The 7301-nt window shown below is 58.0% G+C and overlaps 1 protein-coding gene across 7 annotated transcripts in view; it reads right to left on the bottom strand.

Annotated features, from left to right (window-relative positions):
- The window catches only part of MEF2D (myocyte enhancer factor 2D), an 82456-nt gene extending 81031 nt beyond the window's left edge, over positions 1-1425 (bottom strand). For all 7 annotated transcript variants that reach the window (XM_087703005.1, XM_087703004.1, XM_087703008.1 and 4 more), the window contains exon 1: positions 1251-1425. The gene's annotated coding sequence lies outside the window, so the exon portion shown is untranslated. The remainder of the gene's footprint in view (positions 1-1250) is intronic.
- Between the last annotated feature and the right edge of the window lie 5876 nt (positions 1426-7301).

The following is a 7301-nucleotide window of genomic DNA, read 5'->3' as shown; positions in this document are numbered from 1 at the left end:
AATCCAACAGGAATAACACTGGCCAATTTTGCAGGACAGTCTGTCCTAAAACGGCATTGCCCTGTGGTGGCTCAATCCCTGCATGGCACCCAAAACCAGCTACCCAACTAGCCTGGCATGTCAAAACCACCTGGGGGTTCTTTACATAGACCAACATCACCCAAACGTGTGGAAATTCAACCCACGGATGAATCCATAACCACCAAGAAAGGCAGCTTCAAAGAATCATCCCATCCAACGGGAGAGGAACAAAATAGACACACGGAGGCAGGGAAATTGTTGGAAAGCAACTCAGAATCCCAGGAGAACCTGGACGCTTCCATCGCACAGAGGCCGAGTTCACACAGCCTCTTCCTTGGTCCATTAGCCCAACTGGGAGTTTGCGTGACATACAGAAGACTGATAAATCAACCACAATGGCTATCGCTCCATCGCAAAAGCTCATCAAGATTAAAAGTGAGACACGGGATCGCAGTCAAATGGGTTGAAAGGCTGAGCCGGGAGGGAGAAATCACCCATCACCAGATAAGAGGCTTCTCTCACGGCCACGAAGGCGAATCCCAAGCAACCCCATTATAACGCTGGTACACCCTAGGCATGAAACGCCGCCACCCCGTCCCATCATTCGCAACTCCGTAGACGGAAGAAGCAGCCACCGTTCATCCAGCGGCTCCGGGCTTATGAGCCCAGCCTGGGTTTGAGAGATCTTAGAGGGGGATCCCGGAGCCTCTGCGCAGCTCCCTTCTCGGGCCAACACACAAGCCCAGCGGCTCAGGGCCAGCAGCCCCCCTGCGAAGTGGGGGTATTACTACAGTCGCTCCCCCCCCGCAGCCTTCCCTTTCCCTTCGGCTCGGCTGGGCGTCAGAAGCGCCGCGTCCCGCATCCCGTCAGGCTCCCCCCCGCCCCACCGGCGCCCAAAGGCCCCCGCCCGCCCGCAGCTGCCCCGCGGGGCGCCAGGTGGGGCCGGGGGCGCTGAAGGGCCCGGGGCGCCCACGAGGCCTCGGCCACTTGGCTAACGGGGCGGCGGCGGCGGCGGGGGGTCCGCCAGCTGAAGGCTCCCCCGCGGGGGCGGCTGGGGCGAGGCGGACCCCCCGGGAGCGCCACCCTCGGGACGGCCGTCAAGGGCGCGCCGCTGCCCTCCGCCCGGCCAGCCGACTTCCGGCGGCCCTGCAGGCTGGAGCGACCGGCCCTCCCGCCCTCCCTCCCTCCCCGCGCTGCCCTGCCCGGCGGGCGCTGCTGCTGCTGCTCACCTGCGGGCTCCGGCACCTCCTGACGGCTCCGGCTCCGCTGCCTCCCGCCCGCCCGTCCGTCCTCCCGCGTGGCTGCTCCGAGGCCGCGGCGGCCGCTCAGCCCCTCCGGCAGCCAGCAGGGCGAGCGGGGCGGCCGAGGAAGCTGCGCCGGGGACCAATCGCCGCGCCCGCCCGGGGAGGGAGGGGGAGGGAGGGAGGGAGGGAGGGGGGCGGCCTCCTCCTCCTCCGCCGCCGCCTCGCCCGTATCCCTCCGCCCGCAGCAGCCCGGGGCAGGCGGGGCGTTTGGCGGGCCCGGCTCCCGGCCTCTCCCGGAACTGCCCGAGATCCCTTCCCTCAGGCCAGCCGCTCCGCTGGGGAAGCGGGGCGGCCGAGGGAGGGAGGGGGCCGCCCTTTGCCGGGCGCTGCGCTCTCGGTGGTCGCGGGGGGGGGCAGCTGGGGCCAACGGGACCTTCGCCCGCTCGTCTCCAGAGCCTCCCTCCGCTTCCCTCGGGGACACAAGCGGGAGGTGCGGCCCTGCTTAGGCGAAACTCCGAGCTGAACCGGCGGCGGCAGCTGGAGTGTCACATTGTATCGGGCCGGCGACGCTTTCGGGGCGCGTTCAGACGACACGCGTGTCGGGAAGCGGGTCGTCGGGAGGCAGCAGCCGGGCCGGGAACTACATTGCACGCGCGGCGGAGGGAGACGGTGTTTACGAGCGGAGGCCGGCGGTGAAGCCTCCGCGGGGGGAGGGCGGGGCCTCGGAGGAGGAGGACGCTCTGCCCCCTCGCGGCCGCCCGACGACTCTGCGTGGCCCGGCCCCGCGGCATTGGCGTCACGCGTGCGTCACCGTCTCCTGCGCGACCAGACGGCGGCGCGCGGCTTACGCCCCCTAGCGGAAGGCGGCGGCTCCGCCCCACCCCTGCTCCGCTCCTCCGGGACGCGCGGCTCGCTCGATGCCCGCCAGACGGGCGGAAGCGGGCGGGGCGAAGGAGTCGTGGGAAGTCGAGGGTTGCAAGCCCGTGTTTAAAAGCGTGTAAAGCAACGCTCCCTTCTCTTTCCCTGCATGTCTGCCGGGGACCCCAGGCTACAAGCGAGAATGATGTTGCCTTCCGGGAAATGGAGCCCTTAAACCAGTGTTTCTCAACCTTGACAACTTGAAGATGCCCGGACTTCAACTCCCAGAATTCCCCAGCCAGCATTCGCTGGCTGGGGAATTCTGGGAGTTGAAATCCAGACATCTTCAAGTTGCCAAGGTTGAGAAACACTGCCTTAAACCTTTCCTTATGGAATTACTTTGTTTCCCTTTTTCTACCTCTCCAGTGAATGGATACAGCAGCCGCCTTTTGTAAAATAAAAACCCTGAATCCGCTTATTTATTTTACAAAACCTATCGACATCCTTTGAATTGGCTGCCGAACAAAAAGCCAAAAGAGGAGGGGAGGTTTGGGGTTATCCCAGGGTCTGACTCCCCCCCCCCCCCAGGGAAGGGAGGAAGAGGGCTCTGCTTCAGGCACCTGAGGAGGCCGTTGGCCGGGTGTCCTGGGGAGAAAGGGCCTGGCCCGAGTCAGCTTCTAACCTTCTTCTTCGCTTTCCTTTGAAACCCTTCTCCAGCCGATAAACAGGGGGCCTTGCTTCTCCTCTAGACTGCAATGTCTGGATTATGGGCAGATTCTAACTCTCCTCTCCTGGGGACGGCTGGCTGTGAGCTGGTCTTTTCCAGCTGTTTTCCACTTTCAGAAGAAAAGCCTTCTGCCTTCGCAACTAGACAAAACCGAGCAAAGTGCCAACTTCTGGGTTCATCCTGTCCCGAGTATGTCCGTCTCTTGTGCTGGCCCACTGCGGAGGAGACTCACCTGGGCCCACCTGGTTCAGGAGAGGCAGAATTTTAGACAAAATGCCCTGGGGATCCTGTATCAAGATGACCTAAATGGGACTTCCAGAGGTGTCTCTCCCCACCTTTTTCTCACATCACGAGCTGTGACCTCACTCCCAGGACTGTCTGGCCTGGCTGTCTAGGTGGCCAGTGACACCCCCCCCCCCAATTACTCCTGCTGTCCTACCCAGCATATAATGGAACCATCATCGCCACAACTCAGATTGCAAGAAAGCAAATGAATGCCGTTTCTCTTTTCTGGCTGCTGATCTTCCTCTTCAAGCCTCCAGTCCGCCTGCAGTCGACCTCAAGGCTATTTTTGGCCTGCTTAATTATAGGGGGGAAATCCATCAGCACCCAGGACAGAGGCCTTCAGAGAGAAGCTGGGAGAAGAAAGCTGCTCTCAGAGTCCTCTGTGTGCAGCCATCGGTGGAGAGCTGTGAGGTGGCAGCACTTCCAAAGGCTTGAGAGAAAATAAGTAGAATGAAACATGGGGTGTGTGTGTGTGTGGAGGGAAGGGCTTAACAAGATCTTCATCTCCTGCCTTTGGGGAATTTCTGTCTGCCGATCTATCTGACCTGCTTCTTACTCGGGGGAGGAGCTTCCTCCTCCTCCTCCTCCTCCTCCTCCTCCTCCTCCTCCTCCTCCTCCTCCCCCCCTCCTCCTCCTAATAAAATATCCTGGTTCCGTTTGCCCAACACCCTACTATCTACTTACCGGTATTTACTTATCCAACGTATTACGCTGCCAAACCATAAATGATTCACATTGGCTCACCACAAAATTAAACAAACCAGCAGATCAAAATAAACAAAACACAATAGTAATATATATGTAAATTAATTAACCAAGAAATCCAGCTCTAGCAACGCTCACTTAGTTCCCCAAATCACCCTGGGAGACTTTGGCCTTTGCGACAGCAACGAGGGCAGCCAGAATACGGGAGCCGAGAGAGAAAAAAACAGCCATTTCTGGCTCCCCCACCCGACCGAAAGCAGGAACTGCAAGCCCCCTCTGATGGCAAGCAATGTCAGGCAACACCAACGCACACACACACACAAACACACAGGAAATAATCAGGCAGCCCTGAGAGCCAAGTCCTGGAAGGGGGAAAGGTCCAAAGAGGCCCTTCGTGCCTTGGTCCCTCCTAGATTACGGCAGCATCCTCTACATGGGGCTGCCTTTGAAGGCCACCCGAGTTACAACTGGTTCAGAATGTGGCAGGACACGCCCTGAGGGGTTCCCCCATGGACCCCTGAGGAGGGTACATTCAACCCGTTGTGAGAGCTGGACAGGCTCCCAGGACCTTCCGGGTGCAACTCAAGATGGTGGCTAGGACAGTAAAGCAGGGGGGCTCCAAACGTGGCTGCTTTTAGCTCTTGTGGACTTCAACCCCCAGAATTCCTGAACCGGCTAAAGAATTCTGGAAATCGAAATCCACAAGTCAACGGCAGCTTCCCTGCCCCCCCTCTTCTCCGCGTAAGAGCAACGGTCATTTGCAGGAGCTTTGCTGGGCACTCGCAGTCCCAGCTTCCTATATTCAGATGCTCTCATAAAACCCAGTTTTGCCCTCGTCCCCTTCCTTCCTCCCCTCCTCTTTCAGCTGTTTTTGAGGCCCCCTTGCATAGCCCCCCACTTCTTGCTTCCCTCTAGCAAAGTGGGCCACAGCCGCCTGTGAGACCCAGCCATTTTCGCCTCTTTGTGGGGTATTTGGAGCAGACCATATTTGCGCACCTGGAAATGTCTTCATGCGCTATCCCATTCCCCATATACACACTCTGGGAATGTAGGCAAGTGCTCCAGTTTCCACCATTTATGAATAACGTCCAATTTCTTGTTCTATTTCTGCTGGCAAACACAGCTGCTTTGATCTTCATTGACACATTCATTTTCAAAGCTACGGTTTGAAAATAGTATAGTATAAAATGGCTTCTCGGCCAAGAGCACAGCGTCGCCTGCCTGCAAAAGTCTGCACACTTTCCCGTGTGCACCCAACGAAATTCTACCCCCTTCCCTCTCTTGATGGCCGGGATGCCTTTTAATCTCATTCAGGTCAGGGTCAGCGTAAAGACTGGCCCGTAGAGGGGAGAGAAAGAACCTGAAGCAGGAGAGCCTTGGGCGAGGGTCCCCGGGGAGTGGGGAGGGAGGGAGGGAGGGAGGGAGGGAGGGCCAGGGTGGCACGAGGCTGAAGTGCCAGGCCATCGTAGAGCAGGTCCAGAATGGCAAGTGGTGAGAAATACTTGTTGGAGAAGAGGCAACTTTAGGGAGACATCAAAGTGCCAGAGCTGACATTCTAGAAAACGGGGCCTGCTTTGTTCCAGAGGGCAGGAGAAGGAAGCAGGTGGTTGGGCATCGGCTGTCCAGGGGGTAGAGCACTCAGGACAGGGTGGGTCTCCTTCCATGGAGGTGGTAGCTTAAATCCCCATGGTGGGGAGGGGGTGGATTCCTGGATAGACTGGGTCAGGCTGCAGTTACATTCTGTTTAGGATCTTTGCCTGCCCCACATTCTCTCTCTTTCTTTACCATGCCTGTTCATTAGTGGGGAATTGGGAGGGGGAGAATAGTAAGGGAGTAGAACGTGTTTCTTTCAAAATAAAAAAATTCCTTTCTAGAAATCAAGGTCATTCTTTGTCTCTGCACCTGTGCATCTGACCGGAACTAGATGTGGTGGAAATGCCAGCGTGGCAGAGGAAGATTGGACCATGGGATGGACTTGTGGGTGTAGGGGGGGGGGGGGCAAGGTCTTGAACTTTAAACTGGGTGGAACCCAGGAAGCCTTCAGATTCGGGTTTCCACAGTGTGTACCAACATGTCTCTCTTATTAAATTGGAACTTTGATGAAACCTCTGCCTTGGACTCTGGTTTAATTCTGGATGACACCAAGATTCCCTCCCACCCTTATATGCAGGGTCCTGTCGTGGTGAGCCAGGCTGAACGTATTGTGATCTGAACAAATGCTAAAACGGTATAAGATGGAGGTGACTCCATCTTGGCCTCTTTGAGGGGCTGTAAGGCAAAGCGCTTGTTTCCCCAGACAGGCAAACGGCCTTTTCCCAGCCCTTCCTCTTTGCTCCTCTTCCGGGCAAAATCACGACCGAGGCCGGCTTCGTCATCGCTTCGTTCAGTCAAGGTCTCCACTTCAGGCTTCTTAGTAACATGGAGAAGAGTGTCGTGATTGGCTTGTTAGCCAGTCACATCTGCGCTACGCAGGATTCCCTGCCAGGGTTAAGAACAGCACAATTTGGCCACAATTCCAGAAAAGCCAGCAAGGTGCACTTTGACCTCAAGCCCCCTCACTCCCCCTTCTAAGCAAGCCAGGATGGCTAATGGCCGGAATAAACCTGCATGCCAGTGGATCCTGGATTCTCATTGGGTGGGGGGGGGTTTGCATGACTTCCACGCAAAGTAAGCAACCACTGAGGCCCATTTCGGGAAGTTGAGGACACGCAGAGCCATCAATGATCCCCCAGCCTGAAGATGTCTGACACCCCACAGAAGCCCTGCCGGCGAGGGTCCCCCGGGGGTCTTTCTCGGCCTGGGGCCAGAATTAGTGGGGAAGTAACATTAGATGGGTGGAAGGGCAAGACCAGCTAGGAATTTGGGGAGCCATTCAGGGCTTGCTGGGGGGGGGCAACACCGTGCAACATCAACCAAATGAAGGGGAGGGGGAGGAAAGTGTCCCCCACCTCTTTCTGCTCCTTCCCATGTGATGCTGCCCATGTGCAAAGTCGCCCTCTGGGAGGGGCCGAGAGAGGACGAGGGAGGGGACGGTGGGCAAGCAGCTGCCGGCCTTGAACTCTGCACTTGCCTATGGGTGGCATCCTGTGCCCCCCCCCTTCTTAAAAGCCCCCCCTTTCTCCCTCAGTTTGCAACGTGACCCTTGATGAAACTCAGCTGGCTTTACCCGGCTGCGGTTGCCAAGGAAATCGGATGTCGCCCTGGCAACCGTAACCACCTTATGTTCCTTAATTTGAAGAAGGTTCGCTGCCTAACAAAGGAAACGGCCAGTGGTGCCCGTGTAGAGGGGGGGCGGGTGGCATTCCCACTACCACAATGACCGTGGGGCAAAGGTCCCGTGTGGTTCTGCTTGGGCCAGTTTCGGGTTCTCTGGGCAAGGGAGGGGCATTGCCGGCAGGGGACCAGAGCGGGGCTGGGCAGGGGTGCCAGTGCCTGGACAATAGGGCACCTCCTCTGCCCAC

Source organism: Thamnophis sirtalis, unplaced genomic scaffold (genome assembly GCF_051295495.1).
Source record: "Thamnophis sirtalis isolate CommonGarterSnake01/CBP01778 unplaced genomic scaffold, rThaSir2_p1.2 scaffold_18, whole genome shotgun sequence".
Classification (NCBI taxonomy): Eukaryota; Metazoa; Chordata; class Lepidosauria; order Squamata; family Natricidae; genus Thamnophis; species Thamnophis sirtalis.
The sequence above is the reverse complement of the archived record's forward strand: the minus strand, read 5'-3'. Positions and strand labels throughout refer to the sequence as shown.